This window comes from Lotus japonicus, chromosome 6, assembly GCF_012489685.1.
Source record: "Lotus japonicus ecotype B-129 chromosome 6, LjGifu_v1.2".
In the NCBI taxonomy this organism is placed as follows: Eukaryota; Viridiplantae; Streptophyta; class Magnoliopsida; order Fabales; family Fabaceae; genus Lotus; species Lotus japonicus.
Genome location: NC_080046.1, coordinates 7477734 through 7500012, shown reverse-complemented (window position 1 = coordinate 7500012; position 22279 = coordinate 7477734). Strand labels below are relative to the sequence as shown.

General features: G+C 35.0%; 1 pseudogene; it reads right to left on the bottom strand.

Moving 5' to 3' along the window:
• Positions 1-13224: 13224 nt before the first annotated feature.
• LOC130724810 (sucrose transport protein SUC8-like) lies at positions 13225-20830 on the bottom strand (annotated as a pseudogene).
• Positions 20831-22279: the final 1449 nt, after the last annotated feature.

Below are 22279 nucleotides of genomic sequence, written 5' to 3'. Positions count from 1 at the left end.
CCTCTTGCTCAACATCTTCGCTTCTAGAAGGCTCTGACACTTGCTTCTCACCATGAAAATCCCATGTAACATAAATTATTGGAAATAGTTTCAGTATCAAGTGATCATCAACAACTTCTCTACAGGGCCGGCCCAACAATATAGGAGGCCTAAAACAAACTTTTAAAGTGAGGCATTTTTTTTGACTGAGTATTAATGCTTGGTTTTTTTTTAGCCTTTTTTACTTCGTAAAAAAATAATTTTGAGGCCTTTTTTACTTAGTAAAATTTATTATTTTTTGAAGGCCTAAAGCCCTTGCTTGGGTGACCTTACCCTTGGGCCGGCCCTGCTTCTCTAGTATGTCACTTCATAAACCCACATATGGGACATGGACATCTTAATGTATCTCCGATAGCCCCATTCTCAAAAGCAAAATCTAGAAATTTACTCAATTCAGTTGAGTATTCAATTGTATTCCGTGACTTTTCAATCCATGTTCTATCCATTAATGAAGATACTTAAACAAGTTAATACAAGAAACTTAGAAATAAGCTAAAAGACGCTTTTAGGTAGGTATAGGATAATAGAATAATATCATAAGCTAATTGTATATATAAGATAAGCTAAAATGATGTTCGTTCAAATATAATTACAGGTAGCAGAAACAAAGCTGATTATGTGAAAAATCCAGCCTACAGAATATGGGAATGAAAATCCTATAGGTAAGTGAATGGCAATAAGGGTTTGTGTTTCTGGGTCATTGATTGAGAAATTTGTGTGATTTGTGGGGAATTGAGATTAATTTGGGGGAATTTGGGTTTGTTAATTAGACCAAGGTTAGTTAATTAAATTAGATTAATTTTGATTGATTGGGATAATTAATCTGACATGTAATTTTTTTTCAATTCATGTCAGCTCACGTAACCCAATCAGCGTAATGTTTTCTGATGTATAAAAAAAACCCAATCAGCGTGAAACTTCATCACTCGCTGGAGCTTCGGGCTCCGGCGAGGACTTGCTCCAAACAATTTACAAAAGAGAACAGCTTTTTCAGTAATTTTTCCGGGGTGGGACCTAGTTCAGACGACGAGATAAAAACAGAGACCAATTTGAGGATTAACCCTATATTAAATGCGTTTTGAAATTATTTACTCTTTATTATTCATAATTTATTACTGTGTATTAACTACTACTTATTATTATTTTAATTTCAAAAAAAAACTACTTATTATTTTCAAAATAAATTTTTGTTACTATTAATCATATCACTATTCGTCCAAAATAAATTATATCATTATTACATATTAAATTTATTTTGAAGTTATTTCTTTTAAAATCTACAAAATCTAATGCTAATAATTATATTACGCGTAGTATAAATTTATGGATTAAAGTACTATGCTAATAGTGTAAACTTTGTTGACACAAACATCCAATTGAATTCATATAAATTTAAAAAATATGTTTTTATTGTAATCAAATTAAAAATGAATAAACTCTCTCTCCTACGTGGTATACATTGATTGGATGTAAATGTAAAACTATTTTACATTAACAGTGCATATTCATTAAACTCTAAATTTATTTATTTGTAAAAAAATTTCATGAGAAAATTTATATCATTAATATAGTAAAATGTATATCATCATTAATTTAATCATATAATAAATGTATTTTGATCTTATTTTCTTATAATTATTTGAAATTGTAATTTATAAGCATGTTTTCACTAAGATTTGACCAACGCTTTATAATTTTTACTAGTCATTTGACCCGTGCGATGCACGGGGGCTATTCATTTTTGTTTTTTTGTGTATTTTGTTTAAATCTTTGTTATTTTTTGAGATATTTTGTGATATAAAAGAACTAAATTTATTTTAGATATATGAAATTATAAATTTCTTTTTATAGAATTCTTTATTTTAAGCAAAAAAAAAATTAATACAATAATCACATGGACGATGTTCCACATTTATTGAAAAAGAAAAACATAAAATAATACATATATGATTGCAATTTGACTAAATGGATTCAAATGTTGTTTTTTTCAAAACTACATTAGAAGTAGTATGAGTGTTGTTTCCATCGTTGTAAATCTGTGAAATTTGAATGAAATATGGATAGGAAGATTGAACTATAGAAGCCATCGGATTACCTCAATGTGAGATAAAAAAAATTAGGGTAAATAGTCAAGTTGGTTCCTGAATGTGTCCACCGATTTCAACTTCATCCCTAAACTTTAAAAATGACGCTTGTGGTCCCTAAATGTGGCAAAACTCCTTCACAGTAGTCCCTGGGTTAAAAATAGTTGACGGACGTTAACGGACGGCTGACATGAATTTTTTTTTTGTCAAAGGTGATACTTATGTGTCACTTGAACCCAGAAAATAATAAAATAAAATTGTTAAATAAAAAAATAAACAACTTTACCCTATTCTCATGTGTATTAAATCATAATAAATGAAGACATATAGGTTCAAATCAATCCCAAGATATAAACTTTCTCCATTCACAGATGAAAAAAAAGTAGAAAATAGCAAACTTCGAATTCAATTGGGGGAACAAAATTTCCTATTCATGGGAGGAAAATGGAAAGAAATACCACAAAAAAAGGTCAATTCCTATTCTTTGCAATTCTCAGAAGCCCCTTTCTTTGCCTGTGATTTTCAATTCCTCTACTTGTGTCACGGTTTAAAACCTCCATGTATTAGCATAGTCACCACTTTGCTCTCAGAATCACACAGACACACACTATAGCTGCTCAAGAAACCTTCATTTAAACAAAAACGAAAAGTCTATCTAATTTCCAATCTTCATCTGTGAAAAAAAAGGTGAAAGTTTCATCAAGCTTTTCAACCTAGATCGGATGAGAAAGCTTCAGATCTGGCTTCAGCACCATGAAAACTAGAACCCACAACAATTACCTCCTCTTCTTCTCATCATGCGCAGTTCTCTGGTTGAAGTACTACGCTTCTTCATTTTCTGATTCAAGCTTTGTGCTCCTTTCTTTGTTGTCTGATTGAAGCTTCTTCATGTCTGGTTGAAGTACTGCTTCAGGCTTCTTCGTTTCTGCTTGCGTGATTCGCTGTTTCTGCAATTTTGGATTTTATCACCTATGATTCGGGATTCTTCACTTCTGCAATTTAGAAATTTCAATTTTGTTTTTTTATTTAACTATTTTATTATTTTCTGGGTTCAAATGCCACATAAGCATCACCCTTGACGGAAAAAAATTTCATGTCAGCATTCCGTTAATGTCCGTCAACTTGTTTTAACCTAGGGACTACTATGAAGGAGTTTTGCCACATTTAAGGACCATGTACGTCATTTTTAAAGTTTAAGGACGAAGTTGAAGTCGGTGGACACATTCAGGGATCAACTTGGCTATTTACCCAAAAAAAAATTATGAGGAATGTCCAAACTAATTCCATCGTTTGCGTGATCACTTGCTTGATATTCACTTTGGAATTTATTTTTTTATATTAACAACTTCAGTATCTATCTGAGCTTTCAATTAGGAACCTCATGTTTTTTTGTCAATGAAGTACTTGATAGTGATTCCATAAGAAGCATTTTTCAGTGTTCGTTTATAATTGTTTATAGTAAAGTAGTTATTTAAATTTTTATTTTAGAATATTTATTCAGTCAAAATTAGGGATTTTAAATTAAATCTTTAAGATTTTAAATTTTCTAACTTCTTGTGTATAACTCCTAAAAGATATTAATTAATTCATAATATGTAACCAATATTTCGATACTTATGTTTTTGCTTTTAAATATGTTAATTAATAGATATATCACCAACATTTATATTCCTACCGTAAAAAAAAACCATTTTATACTCGTAAACTACTGTAAATCATAGAATCATAGTAAGTAGTGAACTTTTATAATTGATGAGTTTGGTCATATACTTTTAACATAAGAAATCACAATATTTCTAAGTTTCGTATGATATCAATAATGTTAATAAGAGAAAATATATAGTTGCAGCTTGAGGAGAAAGTATTGTCACCAGCATTATATGCCCTATGCATCATAAAGTATTGAGGCTAGCTAACTCTGAGGCTCTATGCATTACCTTACTGATTGTTAAGAAATGCTCCCCACTTTGGCAAGTGTAATTCAAAATCAATTCACAGGCCAACCACTGGAGTTTTAAGTAGGGCGGGTTAAAGATGGACCTATTCTAAAGGATTTCTTAAAAAGCACAGTTCAACCTTCAGGTTGCTGCTTCACTGCCTTCTGCTGAGACATCTCTCTAAATTTACTCCATGGGCACAGCAAGGCAACTCCAAAACCGGATAGTGCTTCTGAAATGTGATGTTGGTCTTCATTGTGATGTTCCTCCTAAAGCTGTTCAACAACCTGTGATTAAAACAAACAAAACTTTCAACGCACCAAAATGCAGATTTCCCACTCCCACTGAGGCCACTCAACGGTTTTCTCACATGAGCGTCCAATGTAGTGCAACCACGACAACTAAGATTTCACATGCTTATACAGTATCAGGAAGAATCAAAGAAGAATAGAGAGTGGGTTTAGAAAATTCAAATCTCATGCAGGTAGCCATGTAACACGCACGCGCAGATATGATTGTGGGATCCAATCCTGCCCCCAGAACCTGATAGGCAAAACAGTTCAAAGAATTCAAATGATTAACAGATAGAGAGTTGTAGTCTCTCATCATTCAACTTGAGTCAATTCCCTAAACAAACTTGTGCAGGTTTTTGTTTTTCCTTTCTGATCACTGTAAGCAGCTGCAAATTTGATCCTTGATCTTCCAAGGAGCACAACTAGGACAACTATAATTTGGTTTCTGAATTGAACTCAAATTAATGGGGGGAAAGTGCAATAGTGTACTTGATCATTTTTATTTGTATTGTTTATAGAGCGATATAGATTAAACCCATATAAGACTGAATAGACTTTATAAATGGCATCAACAAAAAAATAAATGAATCTGACCATTCTTTCAAACTTTACCAAAACCAAAAAAGAGTACGAACTTCTGTGATTAGCAATTAGCTCCTAAAAGAAGCTACATATCCTGAATTATTTTAAATTTAACATGATAAAGATGATACCTGATTAATGTGCGTTGACATCAAAATTGCCACAGAATCCTTGCAAGCCAATGGAATTTGGTCTTCTGATTTTCTATCCCGTGCATAGAAAATGTTGAGGTTAAATGTACTTTATCAATCAATTTTGTAATGAAAGCTTTCTATTAGCAGCTAAGAGTCTAAATCCTAGAGAAGACGCTGAATATCTATTGAAGTTAGTTCTCTAGACAATGTTTAATGCATCTGCAGTCAATTTGGATTTTTAATATCCAATATTGACATCTACTTCATGATACCAACACAAAAGTGTCAAATGCAAAGGAGGAAAATAACAAAATCAGACTAACTTTATCTTTTCCAGTTTTGTTGTTCTGGACAGATGTTACCTTTTGTTATCAAGACTCACTTTAGGATCATCACAACTTGCTTTTCATTCTAATGATATGCATTTTTCCTTTTTCTAAATTCCTGCAAGACTTCCCATTCTCAATTGAAGAAATTGCAAAGAAAGAAAACTCAAAATTTACAGATTCAAATCCAGGAATTAAAAGGTGACGAAGTTTTTTTTCTCCCTCAAAAACATGAAACATAGAAAATCAAGTTAACATAATAAAATCATAGAGAGAAAGAGAAGGGTTGAAACGACAGACCTGGACAGTAATGAGATAATTTAATTAACCTGTAGTAGATAGGAGGAGAAATCGTGAGAGAAAAATGAGTTCAATACGAAGTCATACCTTTGATGGCGAAATCAGCGCAGGTTGCTAGTGGAATCGCGTTTCTCTTGTGATATAACAACCTGGGTTGAGAAAGTACGATTAGAAGAAAAGGGGTTAAAGCATAAAGTGGTGAAATCATAAATAAGAAAAAGGGTGCAGAAAATGTCTTTCTCACCAGAAGAAAAATCGAGTCCTCTACCAGAAACAGTGGAAAATCTGTTCATGCTCACCGATGTTTCACCCAAGCAGCTTCAACCCTAAGATTCAGAGCAACAAATGATTCCCAGAAACAACGCAGTCAAAATGTGTATACGTTGCACAATGGAAAAAGAAACGAAAAAGGAGTTACAAATTTGATGATATAGGAAAACGGAAAACCAAAAGAAGAGAAGCCAGACCTGAAGGGTTGCAGAAAACTTTGGACAATCAAAGATTAAACCTTTCGAAACTTATTATAGATTATAGATAGATAGATATAGATGACATACATGTTAGTTCAATTTTGATTTTTATCATAAGGATTATAAATTCGCACCTTTCATATTACCAGTTGTGCATGGTACAGGTTCAATATTAGTAGATTGTATTAATGTTATTTACATCTTTAGAGAGGCCAATCCATTAGTTGATTATCTGGTGTAATAGGTTAGTTCTGAGGCTCCACAAGAACTTTTATTTAGTCAATATATTTCTTTTCTAAAAAAATTATTGTCATTCTCTAGCTAAAATGTTCAAAATATGTATGAAAATTCTAACGACAAAAGAAAAAAAACTAATTTTTTGCACCAAATCACATGCTTAAAATGAATTATTACATAAATATTAGGGTTTCTTAAACCCCAAATCATTTATTTAAATTAGAGGATGGAGGACAAAGTTCTTTTACACATTATAGATGGGGCGGACAAGGGCAACAAGGAAACAATTTCTTGCAGGGGCAGCAAATTAGGCCTGGTACGCCTGGTTCAGTCTGGTTCACTATCCCTTGTGCATATCCAATCCCCTCTGTAATGCCCAACCCTTGTGTGTTTCCTTTGTCGTATGCATTAGCATTCTCTTGTGCTTTTCCTATTCCATATGCAATTTCTACAAGATTAGTGCTCACAATAGCAAAAAGAAACAATGTTAACTTCAACCTCATCTTTAAAGAAGCCATGATATCCCGATTTATTTTGAAGAAAAAACAAAGAAGTCTCACTTTTGATGTGTAGAGAAAGGGTGCACCTATTTATATTCATATTGAGAGTTGTATTTTTTTTTTTTCATTCATGCATCTTGTAAGTCTCACTTTTGATGCGTACATAGGAAGGTTTGAAAAAGTGGAAATATCAATGAATGATGATGTAAGTAATGAGATCATAAAAATGTGATTTTTTAGATATAATTTTAATTTTTTATTTTATCAAATATTAATCGTTATACTATAAATATGTGAAAATTTTATATTTGGTATTTCAAATTTAATAAAAATTAAGAATATATTATCTTGTATTAAATTATAATAATTTATAATATTATAAAAATATTATAATAATACACTATAATAATAAAGTAGGTTGTAACAAAAAAAGAAAAATATCAAAAACATTATTATAATGTAATAAAAAATATTATCATATCAAATATTTTAAACATAAGGTTTAATAGAAGGATTCATTATTCTTTGTGCTGAGGTGCTTTCTGGTCTTCTTCTAAAAGCTCATGAGTGTAAAGCAATTCATGGGATTTGTTTAACCCCCCCCAAGCACCAGAAGTTTCTCATCTTTTCTTTGCAGATGATAGTGTGTTATTTTTCCGGGCAGAAGAAGAAGAGGTGGAAGCTGTGAACCAGATATTGATTGCATACCAACAAACTTCAGGTCAACTTGTGAACTTAGATAAATCTGAAATCTCTTATAGCCGAAATGTTCTAGAAGAAAGTAAACATGCCATCCAAGGAGGATTACAAGTAAAGGCAGTTGAGGTTCAGTCTAAGTATCTTGGTTTACCTGCTTTTGTTGGCAGATCAAAATCACAAGTTTTCAATTTCATTCAAGAAAGGGTATGGAAGAAACTGAAGGGATGGAAGGAAAAAGCTTTATCCATGGCAGGACGGGAGGTGTTGATTAAATCAGTTGCCCAAGCGATTCCAACTTATGTTATGAGTTGCTTTGCTTTGCCTTGGGTTTATGTCAACACATAGAGCGCATGATCAATAGATTTTGGTGGGGTAGCAAACAAGGTGAGAGAAAGATTCATTGGGTTAAGTGGGACTCTTTATGCAAACCCAAGAAAGATGGAGGGATGGGATTCAGAAGTTTCAAGGCTTTTAATGATGCTCTACTTGCAAAACAAGGATGGCGTTTGGCTACATGTACTGATTCATTGGTATCCTCTCTGTATTCAACCTTATGTACTTAAAGACATTATGTCTCTTATTGATTAATGGAATGTTTATGTTTGCTGTCTAAAAAAAAAAAAAATAGAAGGATTCTCCAAATTAGCTCAGCCACTGACGAGAAAGGTCAACCTTTTGTGTGGAGCTAAAAATGTGAATAAATTTTCGGTAGTTGAAGACTAGTCTTACGTGTGTTCTAGTCTTAACCATCCCAGACCCTAACAAAGACATTGAAGTGTACTCTTAAGCTGTGGAGGCACTATTTGTACAGTACTAGATTTGAAGTATTCAATGAACACAAGAGTCATCTTGGGCAGTTATGGTGGGGGGTCTCGCCCAGTCTAGTCAAGATAGGATTAGAGCAGAATAAGATAGAGATCGAGTTGGATAAAAGTAGGATAGCATAAGAGCAAGATAGACTCTTATCTTATCTTGTGTTTGAGGTGGACAAGATAATGACGGGCTATGATATAAACGTACAGTGAAAAAATATATCAAATTTTCCTTTGAATAAAAAATGCGTAATATTGTTTTACAAATTAGTTTTATGAATTAACTTTTTAAAAATTGATTATTCTATTAAATTTCATTTAATTTTTATATTTTTAATAAATGAGTCTTTGTTCTAAAATTTAATTAATTTTTATTAATTAGCCTATTTTAATTTTTTCTCAAAGGGGGGCTGTTTTAATTAAAAGTAAAAGCTATATATTTAACAAATTAGTTTTAACTTAGTAGTGGCAAGTGGTAGAAAAATAGTTAAATTTAAAAATTATTATTAAATATATTATTTTTTCAAAATTAATTTATATTTAAATTATAAATTATTATATCAGTACAGAAATAATCTTAAATAATAGCAACTAATTAATAATACTAAATTAGTCTATATTTATAACTAATACATCAATATTTATAAGTGAGTAGTCCCTTAGGATCGTTGTTTGTAGCTTTAGTCCCTTCTTCTTTTATCTTTAGTTGTGTTGTTTTTTTTTTCTTATCAAGGACTCTTTTGAGTTTTCTATCTTATATTTCCTATTTCGAGAAGGATGTTCTTAGATTATCTTTTTATTTATATATTATCTTCTATTTTTGAAAAAAAAGTGAGTAGTCTATTTAACTGCTATTGAATAGTAATTTTATTACAATATAAATAAAAAATAATGTTTTTTTTGATACATAATAAAAAATAATGTTAACTAAGTAGTAGAAAAGGATAATGATAATTTAATTATTTCATATGAGTAAATTTAATATTTTCACTATTAATAAATCGGTTCATGCTTTAATTAAATTTATGAGTAACTAAATAATTTTAACTCAAGATAATAGATAGGATAAAAAATAGGATTGTGTTATTCTATCATGCTGGCGCGTCAAATAAGTAACAACATATTAGAACAAAATATAATTACACTATCTTATCTTATCTGATTATCATTTATCCTTTATGCTTAGAATTTTAAAATAAATAGAAAAGAGTGTGGAACCGTGTGGCCTTTCATAACTTTGATAGAAATAGATTTATTAAAAATAGGATAGAACTATAGAAGGTTACAAGTGATTGGAGGACCGTGTGTTATTCTCCACACCAACATGCTTCACACTTCATGCCTGTTTATAGGCCTTGTTTCATAACATTTAATTTTTCATATCAATCTCGATATTATTGAGAGGAGTGAACAGAACAAGTATATAGAGGAGAAGAGGTATAGAGAAGCAGTTGATGATTTTCTATGTTGGATTGTGTGTATGCTTGACGGGAAGTACTTTAATCTTTCTAGTGACAGATTCTTTTTTGGTTGAGTGATGTCTTTGGATCATTTTGATCATTTGATGCTCGAGCAGTGCTATAGTATGGTGGATTTCGCTGTGTTTCACATAAGTTGGGCATTTTATTGTATCATATTATGCTGTGGCCGTTTGTTGGGAGAATTATTATCTTATTGTTTCTGTATGACCTTGGTTTTCAATAGATGAAGGTTAGTAGGAGCACTATATCTATTAGTGGGAAGAATATATTGAAGGGTATTAGATGGCTTGGTTTTGTCTTGTTGTGATAGCATGTGGAGTGAAGAGAATTGTGTATCTTGCGAGCTCTCTGCGTGGGATTTTGCTGGTGGAGTTATTTGATGGATTGGCAATATTATTGTTCAATTTATCTTTGGCTTATTCGTTGGAGCTGCTCCTCTTCATGGTTCTGTTGTTGGGTTTGAGTGGGTGTTTAGATTTCCTTGTAACTTCCTTGAAAATTCCTCTTGGCTTTTCAAAACTGGTACTCTTTTTCCTTGCTGGGTTTTACCAAGGGGGTTTTATCCTAGCAAGGTTTTAATGAGACTTATTTTGTTAAGTCCATTTTCAAGGAGGTATTAGGTGGGTAGTTTCTCCAATTCTAGGATCTTTGATTTTGTATATGTTAGTTTTTTGCTTGTTTTTTTTTCCTCTCTTCTTTCACTTTGTATTGGGTTGAAGTACCCCTTGTACTTCTATTCAATATATTTCTCATTGCCCTCAGGCGCGCCAGGTCTGGCTTCATGCTAGGCTGCCCCTGTCCCCTAGGTTCTTCCTCTCCGGTCATGTGGAGTGGCTGCGTTTCTTGGTGACTCATACGCGGAGTGCGGCGTTCCTCGCCCACCTTTGGTGGATTTGGCGCTGGAGGAACAATGTTGTCTTTGAGCAAACTCCTTGGTCTCTTCACCATGTGCAGCGGTCTATCGCTACGTCCCTTCAGGATATTCAGGTCTCCCTTGCAACATCAACAATTTTGCAGCGCACGGGGATGCCAGCGGCCTGACAACCTCCTCCAGCGTTGTGGGTTAAGCTTAAGGTCGACGGTAGTTGCATTCCATCGTCCTCCTTGTGCTCGGCTGGCGGAGTGGTTGGCTACGCGGCTGGTGCTTGGCTCCTTGGGTTCATGTCCAAGACTGGACATGGTGATCCCCTCCTTGCTGAGCTCTCAGCGATAAAGCAAGGTCTCTCTCTCTCTGTTGGCAAAAGGGCTACCGTCGAGTTCTTTGTGAATTGGATTGTGGGTCTGCTATCTCCGTTCTCCAGAACAAAGGGACAGGGGCTTTGCCGGTCTACTCCCCTGAGATTGCTGCTTCGCTTCAGCTCCTTAGCCTGGATTGGGAAGTTTCGCTGCTAGTGGCTCCACGCTTCTGCAACTTCGTGGCTGATAAGCTCGCTAATCTAGCCCATGGCTCCCATTGTCCTTTCGTCTACTTCGACTCACCTCCTCCGGCGGTGCTGTCGTTCCTCACTTCGGATAGAGGGATTAGTTAGTTTGCCTTTGTGTTTCTGCTTCTTTTTGTTGTTGTCGTTTTCTTTCCTTAGCACCAAAAAAAAAATAGAGAAGCAAGAGTCAAGAGAGAATTTGTGAATGGGGATGAGTTGCTTGATACAACATCCTCTATATTTATTGCATTAGTCAATGGGCCAAGTATAAGGAGATAAGAGTACATGAGTTTAGCCCAATGATCATCTTATTCATAACACTCCCCCTGGATGACCATTTTTTAAGAATGTATCTCATTAAAACATTACTAAGAAAAACTCAATGGGGTAAAAACCTAGTGAAGAAAAAAGAGTACATCATTCTATAGTTCGTCTTGGTACATTGCCTCATTAAAAACCCTGCCAGGAAAACCCAAAATGGGAAGAAAAAACCATGGTTAAGGAAAAAAAGAGTACCATGCATTTTAATTAAGATCTTTCAGCCGACAAACTCCAGTCTGCCAAATTATCAATTGAACGAATTTGTTGGATATATATGTCACCATTCTTTTGTAGATCATGAGTGAAGAAGAGTTTCAGTGAGATGTGCTTTGTTCTATCTCCCTTGATGCAACATCCTTCCTTTATTTGAGCAATGCATGCAATATTATCTTCATGTATGGTTGTTGGCTGCATCTTTCCAGAGGACAAACCACAAGTATCAAGTATGCATGGAATCACATATCTCAGCCAAACGCATTCTCAACTTGCCTCATGTAATGCTGATATTTGTGCATGGTTAGCTGAGGTGGCGGTTATAGTTTGTTTCATAGATCTCCATGAAATAGTTGTTGCACCACAAGTAAATAAATAACCTGTTTGAGATCTACCATTAGGTGGGTCTGACAAATATTCAACATCTTCATAACCAATTAGGTCAAGCTTTGACATATAAGGAAAAAATAAACACATATCCATTGTGCCTTTAAGATAACGAAAGACTTGTGTAGGTGAAGAACTATATATTGATAATAAGTTATCGAAAAATGATATATTAGGTCGAGTATGACTAGCAAGATATATTAATGCTCTGATTGCACTAAGGTATGGTACTTTGGGACCAAGTAATTCTTCATCATTTTCTCGAGTCCTGAAAGGATCTTTATTTACATCTAATGACCTTACAACCATTGGAATACACAATGGATGTGATTTTTCCATGTAGAATCTTTTTAGTACCTTTGCGACATAAGTCTTTTCGTACATAAATACTTCATCATTTAGATACTCAATTTGTAAGCCTAGACAAAATTTAGTTCTTCCCAAGTCTTTCATCTCAAATTCTTTCTTTAGGCAATCTACAGCTTTTGGAAGCTCTTTTGGAGTTTCAATAAAGTTCAAGTCATCGACATAAACAACTATTATAGCAAACTCATGCCCAGACCTTTTCATGAATATGCAAGGGAAATTGGATCATTTTTATATCCTTCTTTCAGCAAATACTCACTAAGGAGATTATACCACATACGCCCAGATTGCGTTAGATCATAGATTGATTTATTCATTTAATCGAATAATCACCCAGAGGGTTAGAAATGTGTGCTTCAGGCAACTTAAATCCTTCAGGGAGTTTCATATAGATGTCGGTATCAAGTGATTCATACAAATAAGCTGTAACAAAATCCATTAAGCACAAATCAAGCTTTTCACGTACTGCCAGACTAATGAAGTATCGAAAAGTAGTTACATCCATCACAGGCGAGTATGTTTCTTCAAAATCAATCCCAAACCTTTGTGAGAAACATTGGGCAACAAGTCTTGCCTTATGTCGGACAATATCACCATTTTCATTTCTTTTCCGTACAAAAACTCATTTATATCCAACTGGGTTTACACCATCAGGTATACGGGCTAAAGACCCAAATACTTTATGCTTCTCAAGCGATTTTAACTCAACCTCGATTGCGTCTTCCCATATTTGCCAATCATTTCTTTGTTTGCATTCATTAACAGATTTTGTCTCTTGATCCTCATAATCGCTTAATACATCTAGTGATGTGTTATGTGCAAAAATGTCATTAATGTTGACTTTTTCGGTCCCATCTTACTTTATTCATGGCATAATTAACTGAAGTCTCATCATTTTCAATAATTTCAGGTACGTGAGTTTCTTCTGCAACTGTACTTTTAATTATGTCTTGCTGCTCTTCTGGAGCTATCATATCCTCGTTTATGCCACCTTGGTTCTTATCTCCTTTTTCTTTTCTGAACCTGCAGGTCTGCCACGCTTCAGGCGTGTGATAGATTCATTTGCAGCACTAGGTTGTCCAACAGGGACATCAATCTTTAATGGAGCGTTAGCTGCTGGTACATATGACTTAGTAACTCTTTTTGGATCGGCAAATGCGTCTGACAATTGGTTAGCTAAATTTTGCAAATGAATTATATTTTGAACTTCTAGTTCATATTATTTTGTTTGAGGATTAAAATTGGATAGTGATAATTCATCCTAGCTAATTTCCTTTCCCAACTGCTTATTCTCTCCCCTAATATCGGGAACTCTAATTCGTCAAAATGACAATCAGCAAATCGAGTAGTATATAGATCTCCCGTTAAGGGTTCAATATATTTTATAATAGAAGAAGATTCATCTTTGTGCGTTGCGGTGGAGAAATACTGACATATACCGCACATCCAAAAGTTTTCTTAGATGTGAAATATTAGGTTCTTGACCATGAACCATTTGCATTGGAGAGTGTTTATGATAGCTCGTTGGTCTGATGCGAATTAATGTCGCAGCATGTAATATTGCATGTCCCCAAGAATAGTTTGAAAGCTTTGACCTCATAATTATTGGTCTTGCAATTAACTGTAAGTGTTTCATAAATGATTCTGCAAGTCCATTTTGTGTATGGACATGTGCTACAGGATGTTCAACATCAATTTCACTAGACATGCAATAGTTATTAAAAGTTTGAGATGTGAATTCGCCAGCATTATCAAGGCGTATTTTTTTGATTGGATAATAAGGAAAATGTGCTCGCAATCTAATCAATTGAGCAAGTAATCAGACAAATTCCAAGTTGCGAAAGACACTAAAGATACATGTGACCATCTTGTTGACGTGTCAAATTAAACCATAAAATATCTAAATAGTCCAAATGGTGGGTGTATTGGCCCACAAATATCGCCTTGTATCCGTTCTAAAAATAGAAGTTATTCACTCCAACTTTTGTTAGTGATGGTCGAATAATCAATTTTCCTTAGGAACAAGCAGTACATGTGAATTCATTGGTTTGAAGAATCTTCTGAGTCTTTAATGGATGTCCACATGAATTTTGAATTATTTTTCTCATCATAATGGAACTGGGATGTCCTAAGCGGCCATGCCAAATAGAAAAATATGTAAACTTCTTGTTTACAGTAGCATTTGTTTCAATTATACTAATTCTTATATAGTATAAACCAAATAAGAATGCAGGTAATTTTTCAAGTGTGCATTTTCTCCCTAATATCACTCTTGTGATACAAAAATATTCCACATTTTCTTCATTCATGGTCTCAATGTGGTATCCATTTTGACGTATATCTTTGAAACTTAATAAGTGTCTATGAGATTTTGAGAAATATAGTGCATTCTCAATATACAATTGTGTTCCTCTAGGCAACAATATTTTGGCTCTTTCGAAGCCTTCAATCATTTTTGTAGTACTAGATATAGTACAAACATTTGCTTGTTGCATTATCAAAGAAGAAAAATATATAGAACTTATCCTTGAGTATTGTGTGCGTGGTTGCACAATCAACGAGACAAACATCTTCACCGTTTGAGGTGGTGACATTAGCGGGAACGTCCATTCTAATTAGAGCTTTGGTGCTGATAACGTATTGAGAATAAGAGTGAGCATAACAAGTATATAGATGAGAAGAGGTAGAGAGAAACTATGAATGAGGATGGGTTACTTGATACAACCTCCTCTATATTTATAGCATTAATAAATGGGTTAAAGTATAAGGAGATAAAAGTACATGCGTTTGACCCAATGACCATCCTATTCATATTCAGAACAGATATTGAGTTTTATCCTATTCATATTCATAACAGATATTGAGTTTTAGTTCCAGAATTGCATTTATAATGTTCGATCTAGAGAATTGCATCACGTTTTATCACTTCTGTTAGATATTGGAACTCAATTTCAAAAGGTATGCACTCTGCTGAGATTAAATTTTTTATGTTGGCACTTTCATTAGCTTATGATCTAATAACACACGGTAGCACGCGCCAATATCAACTATATTTACAAGATGTGATTATCTGGTGTCAATGCATTAAATTTTTTTAAAAGCCAAATGTATATATTAAATGTTAGCACAAAGGTTGCTAGAACGAAATACAAATAAAGTTATGAAAGACAGGGCCATCCAAGACCACTGCGAAAACAAAAAGAGAAAATTACAATTAAACAAAAGTTAGGATACATTACTGAGACAAGCCCTGCATAAGAAAACATATTCCCAAAAACCAGTACTACCTAGAGATAACCTTCACCCCTGCAGCAATAAATAAATAGCATGCACCAGCATTTGACTATATAGTTGGTGTGCACTTCTCAAATTCATTTTAATTCCATCAATTGGGCAATTTAATGATCAATTCTTATTTTGTGTTCACTTACATATGAACACCTCTTTTTTATATATATATTATATTGGCTTAATTACCAAAAAAAACTTACATATATATGAACTAGAGGTCTCCTATTAAATGAGGCATGTAATACATTTACTACGACGACTTTCTAACTTGCGTGGAAAGTTGTAAGACTGTCTTTAGGGTTTAGGGTTTAGGGTTATAAATCAACAATATAATGTAGCTAGGCAGCTTGTTGGTGATCTGAAACTACTTAAATCTGGGCTTTGGAACTGTAGAATTAGACAACTGTTTAAGACAAATTAACTACTTAAGTTGTAAGACTGTCTTTACTACTTATATATGGGCTTGTTGTTATAGCTTGTTGGTACTACTTAAGTTGTAAGACTGTCTTTTTTTAGATTGTGATTAGTAATTGATGATGTTAATAATCCTTTTTTATGGTATACACAACTGTTATTGTGATAAGATTCTATAAATAAGACATGTTAACTCAAATTTTTTAGTTATCAAAGGTGAGAAAAACTATGATCTCATCATTAAATTAATAATATAATCATTTTTTTAAAAGTATAGTATAAAGTATTGTAAAAAAAATCATCTACTTGACAACACATTATCCATAATTATATATATGTTAAAAATTAAACTAATTTTATTTAAGAAAGTAACATCTTGGAACAATCATTTCTCAAGAGAGTTTACATAAACAATAACACCATTAATAACATAAAACTTTTTTTTTGAAATCATTAATAACATAAAACTTAAATCAATATCATTTCATAGTAGATGGATAATACCAGGAGCATATATACTAGTATTAAACAAATTAAATATCAATAACAAAAATCAGTATTCTAAAGAACCTCTAATTAAAGAGCTAGTACAAATGCAATAACATCTTGAGCTAGTACAAATCAGTATTCTAAAGAACCTCTAATTAAAGAGCTAGTATTAATTTTTTTTATCTCTTTTATCAAATACTCTATTGCTAAACGTGGCAGGAGCCAATTATATATAACTAAATTGTAAGACCATAATCTCAATTATTATCAATCTTAATCCGCCTAAGAGTCTTCTTTCTCTCTCTATTACGCTCTCTCCCTCGCACAGAGCTTTCTAGGATTTTGATGGGTGGCCGTCGCGCCGCCCCCTTGCGCGGCGGCAACCCCTGTTTTCCCCCTGCGTTTCTTGCATTCCTTTTGCCTTGTTTCTCTTGTTAGCCTTCGTTTTTCTTTCTTTTGCATCTGGTGCTTTGAGGAGTTTGGCGTTGCAAGGTTTCTCTGCCTCTTCGAACTGGTGAGTGCTCTGCCTTTCGATCTGTTGCGTGCTCTGTTCCGTCGTTCCGCTGCACTGCTCTGCCTCCTCCTCGGCGTAGGCGGCATCGATGCTCGTCACTGTGGCGAGTGTCGCCGGTAAATCTCTTGGCTTGCCTGAACTGTGATAGCCTGCTGAGGCCAGTTCCGGGAGCGTGGTGGCCTTGTAGTGCGGCGGCGCCTTCCTCCTTCCCCCATGGAGTTAAAGCCCTTTTGTCCGTTTTTGCTGCGATGTGGATTTGGGTCTGGTTCGAGCCTCGCCATTGGCGCTTCCGTCGCTACTGCGTCTTGCAACACGTCGTCGTTGGTGAGCCTCTTTACTTGCCTTGACCTGTGCTAGCCTGTTGAGGCCAGATCCGAGTCTGTGGTGGCGGTGTAGTGCGACGGCGGCGTCCCATTTTCCCTTCGCTTGGAGTTCCACCCTTGTTCAGAGCACTGCTCGTGGCTCCTCAGATCTGTTGTTTTCGGCGTCCTTCCTCAGATTTGAAGCTTTCAGCATGCTTATTTGATGATCCTTCCTTCACCGTTTTGCAACTTTGATGCCAGTGGCAGAAGAGGAGCTTCTTTTGGTCTTCTTTGAGGTGTTGCGCGGTGGAGTTTTACTGAAGACTCGATGCAGACTAGGTTGGTGGTCTTGATGATTCTTGAGTCATCGGTGGTGATTTGGTCTCCTGGGCTAGTACTGTGGTGCTTTTGGTCGATAGTTTGTGTGTTATTGCATTCCTAGTGCCGAGATCTGGCTCCGTTTTTGTTGGGTTATGTGACTTTTGTCACAGATTGGGTCCCCGACGGATGTCCGTCTCGTAGGTTTTTTGATCTGAGCTTGTTCTCATGATCACTGGGTAGCAGTCTTAACAGTCTTAACGTCTGCTAAATTTGTAGCATTGGATGATTATTTGTACTATCGACCTTTTATATCTATATATATAACTTTTGTTTTCAAAAAAAAAAATTGTAAGACCATATATCAGGTTGACACTTTTTTTGCCGGTTCATCTAACAGACAAACAACTATCTTACATCCAAAACAAACTTATAGAAAAAGATATCAGTTGCGCAACGCTTTAATTAAATAACTACCCTCCATCTATTCCTCACCATTTAATTATTAATTTAGTTTGTGGATTACTTTCAAATTTGTTTAGTTACAATTACTAAGGTAGTTCATTTCAAAATAAAACTAAAAATTACTAAGGTAGTTTAGCAATAGAGTAAGAGATAAATATGTCAAAGCAAATAGATTACGACCTGTGGAATGGCAATTGCAATATTGAGAACTCCCAAATATAAACCTGAAAATTGAAAGAAAATAAATCGATTATATTTTGTTATTAACAAGACAATTGGCACAAATTTAATTTAAAAAATTCATTGAACTACATGTTGATAAAGCTTTGACATGGAGAAAATAGTTCAATGTTTTAAAGTATTTAAAATATTTTCATTATGAAAGATAAATATAATACTATAAATTCATTTGATGGACTACTAATATTAGTATTAGTTTATTATTTTTCAGTTATGAAATTCAAAATAACTGAATATTATTTAAGTTTATTAACGCAAAAAAGAACTTATGTCTAATGAAAATATTTTTTAGACAATAAAACGTTAACAGCTGATCTCAACCTTGACTTAAAAAACTTACAAGAAAAGCTACAAACTGGTATCCTCTATTACTTGACAAATAAACATCTATATGCTACAACAGAAGATCCTGAATCAATGAAGACATCAATTTAAAGCTACCATACATGCTTGACCTTTAAAATTGTACAAAGCATGTCTAATGAAAATATTAAATATCGAAATAAATTCATGTATATCAATGAAGTATTATAATAATTTAAAAAATGATAAAAATAAATTAAATTAAATAAATAACAAATTCTCAAATATAAATTATATTTTCTCTTTCTAAAAAAAATAAACTTTTCAGAATCATTAATATTATGAGAAATATTATTATTATGTACTAGAATATATATTTTAACATATTATTACATAATGTTGTTATGACTATGAATTGTTTCTAATCGGGACAGTAAAAAAGCAATGAGTGGCTTGTGAGTTGATTTACCTTGACCTCCCCCTGTATTAATTGAGTATATTGATGCAAGCGCAAATGGAATGTTATAAGTAATCTGCACGTGTTAAGAAAAAAAGTGTATTAATTTACTGTTTACAATGCATAAGATTGAATAAGAAATGAGAATTACCGCAAGAGGGATTCCGAGGACTGAGAAAAGGATCATGGCACTAGCCTTGACTCCGGCGGATGGCTTCCCAATGGTGGCGCCGCTGCTCACCTGGCGCTCGTGCTCTGCAACCTTGGCAATGAGCACTGTCATGGCGAGACAAACTGCAAGAATGCCATTAACCATCCCCCATATTGTGTTAGCTCCCCCAACATTGCGGCACAATCGCTCCACAACCAAGGAAGTCAAACCCAATATCACCGAATTCACCATCAGCCCTAATGCACCAGCACGAACCCCGACATCATACGCTTCAGTCCCTACATCCCCACCATACACCTCCCGCGCCATCCAATCAGTGTTGTATAAGATATAAGGGTACCAAGCAATCCAGTTGATGGTCGTCACCAGCATCAACATCCACATAGGCTTCTTCAACTCCTTAAAGGCGTTGAAGAGCCCTACGAAACACTGATTGCTCACATTGTGGTCGGTCTCCTGAACAGGCTCGAGTGGAGGGTCACGTACATAGAAGAGTGCAGAGACAACAACAAGGATCAGAAGGATGATTGCTAGGAAGAAGCATGTTTTCAGATTGGCACAGAACACACCACATGCCTTGGTCTCCGCGAAGGGAACAATATTGTGGAGCCTGCCGTATGCACCTGCCGCATACCCTAGCAAATTACCTGTTGAAGTGTCAAATGTCAATTGTATTAGAAGATAGCAATGCCATTTGAATTTAATGCAAAATGATATAGGATTATTCTTTACTTATTACCAACGCTGATGAAAAATGAATATAGGGTGTAGGCGGTACAGATCCTGCTAGGCTGAGCAGTGGAAAGGTCGGCGAGGAAGGCACGACAAGGACCCTGAATCATGTTATTGGCGACATCGAGTACCCAAAAGCCCATGATGAAGATGGTAATGGCGCGGGGGGGGGGGGGGTTTCTCTGAGAGGTCGTCACCAAATGAGTGCCCGAGGTCCGCGGCATAGCCGATGAGTAAGACCGCAATGACAACTCCAATCATGCCGGCAAAAATAAAGGGGCGACGACGGCCGAAGCGGGAAGTGCACCGGTCACTGTAGTAGCCTACAATGGGCTGGACCAACATCTTGGATATGGGCCCACAGAGCCAGATAAGAGAGGCGGACTTGTGTGTGACACCTAGAAGTTGGATGTAAGGCGTGAGGTGGGAAATTTGGAGTGCCCAACCGAACTGTATCCCAGCAGCAATAGATGCCACCGCGATCATCTTCCTAAGCGGGATGGGCTGCCCAATCTGTGTAGGAGGATCCATGATGAAAATACCTGAGTAGAAAAGAAAAACAGATTAATTTATCATACCAATCTTGAGAAACTCGATCTCACCTGTTATCTGATAAGCTAGAGAGCAAAACAAATTAAAGAACTAGTTCTTAAAGTCAATTGAAGAATAGAAGATTAAAAGAAAGCCACGTACCCTCACACAGATATGCAAATAGTCAAAAGCAATCACAATTAGAGTCAATACCATACCAGCATCAGAATTATATTAAGGAATTAATATAATGTCTTAAAAGAAACACTCTTGTATATGTCCTGTTTCCATTTGTTTTCATCTTTCTTTTTCCCTAGCAATATCATGATATCACAGATCTTCAAGCGCCCCAAGGGGTTGAGGGCACAAATCAAAAAATATAACATGAAAAGGCCATTATATTTAAAACCAGAGGTACATGTTGCAGACATTCTATAGCAAAATAAGAATCGGCTAGAGTGCATGAGTGGGGTACAAGTATATAGATGACTTTTTAGCATAAAACTACCTGAATTTTTATTTCAAGGTTTAATTCAAATTAAATAACAGGGTTTGAGAATTATAATTTCTTTTATATTTTGAAATATATTGCAAAATAACCAAACTCGTTAATTCATGAATTGGAATCATGTTGGCTATGGAAAATTGAGTTCATATAATAATGCAAACCGTATCTTTTGGACGGGTGACCCCTCCGGAATGTTCTCAGTTAAAGGCTTTTGTGCTGCTGTGGAGCTGAGAATTTTTGGGGAGCATTCTTGGCTTGTTCCAAAGAGAATTCGAAAGATTGTTCCCCCTAAGGTAGTCCTCTTTACCTGGCAGTTGATGGAATGCAATGTGGCGGTAAAAGTAAGCTTGATCAGAAGAGGGATTCCAATTGAAAATGGGGGGCTATGTGACATTTGTGGTTCGTCAGGAGAATCAGAAAGTCATCTAATGCTGCACTGTCCTAAAATATGGAGGCTATGGAATACAATATTGTCACGAGAGGAGGTAACTTGCTGCTTCCCATCATCTCTTCAAGGGCTGCTACTTGAATGGCCTTCCCTTAGAGCCATATCTGATCCAATAATGTGGGAAATTATCCCCTACGCAATGTTTTGGTCCATATGGTGTGCTAGAAATGATTTAGTCTTTAACCAGAAGGATTTTTCTGCTGAACACGTTTGGGACCTGCACCTTATGAGAGTAATGTGGTGGGTAAAATCCTGGTGGAAAGAATGCCCCTTCACTGCTCTAGATTTTTCCCAACATTTTGAGAAGATAAGAGTCAAAGGTGCTACCCCTAAAGTCCGCTCTACTGACTGGTGCCCTCCTCCACCTGGTTGTCTAAAATTCAATGTGGACGGCTCTTCTCGCGGGAACCCGGGTGCAAGTGGCGTAGGTGGAGTCCTAAAAGATGCAAACAGTAACACTGTGGGTCGGTTTTCTATTGCTGTTGGGACAACT